Genomic DNA, 2,319 nt, shown 5'->3' with positions numbered 1-2,319 from the left:
ACATTACATTGTCAAATCACTGAACGTCGTCTCCCTTGGAAATGCAAACGATATCATCCACGACAAAAGCCTAATGGCCTCCGATGTCCTCTGCCTACAAGAGACTCGACATGCGACAACCATTCCAGGCTTCCACAACATATCCTCAACACAACTACACGGCATCTCCATTCTCCATAAAGACAACCTAATACCTACACAAATACACATTTGCATCAATCAAACACTTGAAACGATCCATGCAACTTTCCACTGCGCCAACAAGTGCCTAGCGACAGTCATTTCACTCTACAGGGCACCGACATCGTCGCTCCCACGGTTCTTGCATAGCATCTCCAATCTTCTTGATTCAACCCGCACCATGCGACCACTAATCATAATGGGAGATTTCAACATTAATGCACTTGAGGAAACTAGCTCATATAGAACCCTTTCCAACCTCATTCTCCAGCACGGTCTCCACCAATTGCTACACCATCCAACCACAGTACACAACTCTATGCTGGACCACGTATGGGTTAGCAATGACCTACCGCAAACCATGTCCGGCACTAACTACAACTACTGGTCCGACCACTCCACTACATACCTCCTCATCGCCAAAAACTGACCTTCCCTTGCTTTCTGCAAGCCATTTGTGAGTTCTCTCCTTGTTAGTTTTAAGTTCTTGAGTTCTCTCAAAAAAGCATAGTACTTCATCTATATCTATATTAGTTATAGTCAAAAAGCTTAGTACTTCATCTATGACAAGGACATGGAGTTTCACTCCAGCCAGGGTTGGGAAAAGTCAATTTCACAAACATACAAAATTTTCTTTAGGGTAGATTCAAAGAGGAACTTTTGTAAAATAATCGGTATTTTTTACAATGCGTCTTTATTTTCTGAAATTATTCAAGCGTATTTTTTTATTTTCCCTTTCCCTTCAACAAATTGTTTTAAGTTTTCAACTCGCTCAAGGAGAATCTAAGACACACTTTTCTCAAACACCGACTCCAACTTTCAAATTTGAAGAGTGACAACTTCTATTTTTGTAAAGGGTTGCTCTACTTTGCATTTTGAAGGTCATAAAGAATGCAAAGCACTACATGGTGTGCATGCTCAAATGGGATCAAGGGTGGAGGTGACGGATCATGACATGCATGCATTGTAGACCATGCGATCGACACACGAATTTACAAATCAGCCTGCACTTACAATGTAATGCATTGGAGTACCATGATCTTTAGTAAAAGCATGCAAACGTGGTGGTTAGAGTCCATGCTTTGAATGGGGCAAGTCGTGGGTTTGATGTGCAAGGTGCAAGACAATCTCAACTGGCTCGAATTAACTTGCTGGCCCAAATTTACTTTTTCGCACTAAATTTACTCAACAATTTGAATTTGATGATCCGAATGACCCCCACCATCCATCCCATTTGATAGTACCCAGAGGATAAAGAACCCACTTTTCCTTTCTATACAAATGCATGCCTACTCTTGAAATTTATACATGAGCTTCAGAAAATGTAGAACTTTCAAAGATTTCATGCATTGTATAACATATTCGAATGGTCTCGCAGTTGAATTGGCACGCGTGTGTGTGTGTGTGTGTGTGTGTGTGTGTGAGAGAGAGAGAGAGAGAGAGAGAGAGAGAGAGAGGTCTTGAATAGGACCTACCAAAAAATAATTTTTTAATCAAGAAAATTAAATCTTGTGAGAGAGAGAGGTCTTGAATAGGACCTACCAAAAAATAATTTTTTTAATCAAGAAAATCTAATTATGTAAAAAATTTGCACGATAAAAATCTTTTGAATTTTAAGTTGAAATTTAAAGAATTGAGGATATTTACACTAAAACTTACAAAATTTGCTTGAACTCCAACCAAAAATTTGCAATTTTAGTGGTAAAAATACACTAAGCCTTTCCTTATTGCAAACATTGGGAATCTCAAATAGTCCCAAAATGGAAAAGTATAATAGACATAGAAAAGTTGAATACCCAGTATATCAACATCACTCTCTCACCACCTCGAGGACTTGCTATGCTAAGAATCGATGCGCACACCTATTAAAAATCTGTTACAACCTCCCATGGGGCACTGGTGTGTGTGTGTGTGTGTGTGTGTGTGTGTGTGTGTGTGTGAGAGAGAGAGAGAGAGAGAGAGAGAGAGAGAGAGAGAGAGAGATGATCCCTGGAGTTTCACTCCAGCCAGTGTTGGGAAAAGTCAATTTCACAAACATACAAAATTTTCTTTAGGGTAATTCAAAGAGGAAGTTTTGTAAAATAATTGGTATTTTCTTTAGGGTAGATTCAAAGAGGAAGTTTTGTAAAATAATCGGTA

The sequence above is a fragment of the Adiantum capillus-veneris genome, chromosome 11, assembly GCF_014529385.1.
Source record: "Adiantum capillus-veneris isolate H3 chromosome 11, ASM1452938v2, whole genome shotgun sequence".
Classification (NCBI taxonomy): domain Eukaryota; kingdom Viridiplantae; phylum Streptophyta; class Polypodiopsida; order Polypodiales; family Pteridaceae; genus Adiantum; species Adiantum capillus-veneris.
The sequence above is the reverse complement of the archived record's forward strand: the minus strand, read 5'-3'. Positions refer to the sequence as shown.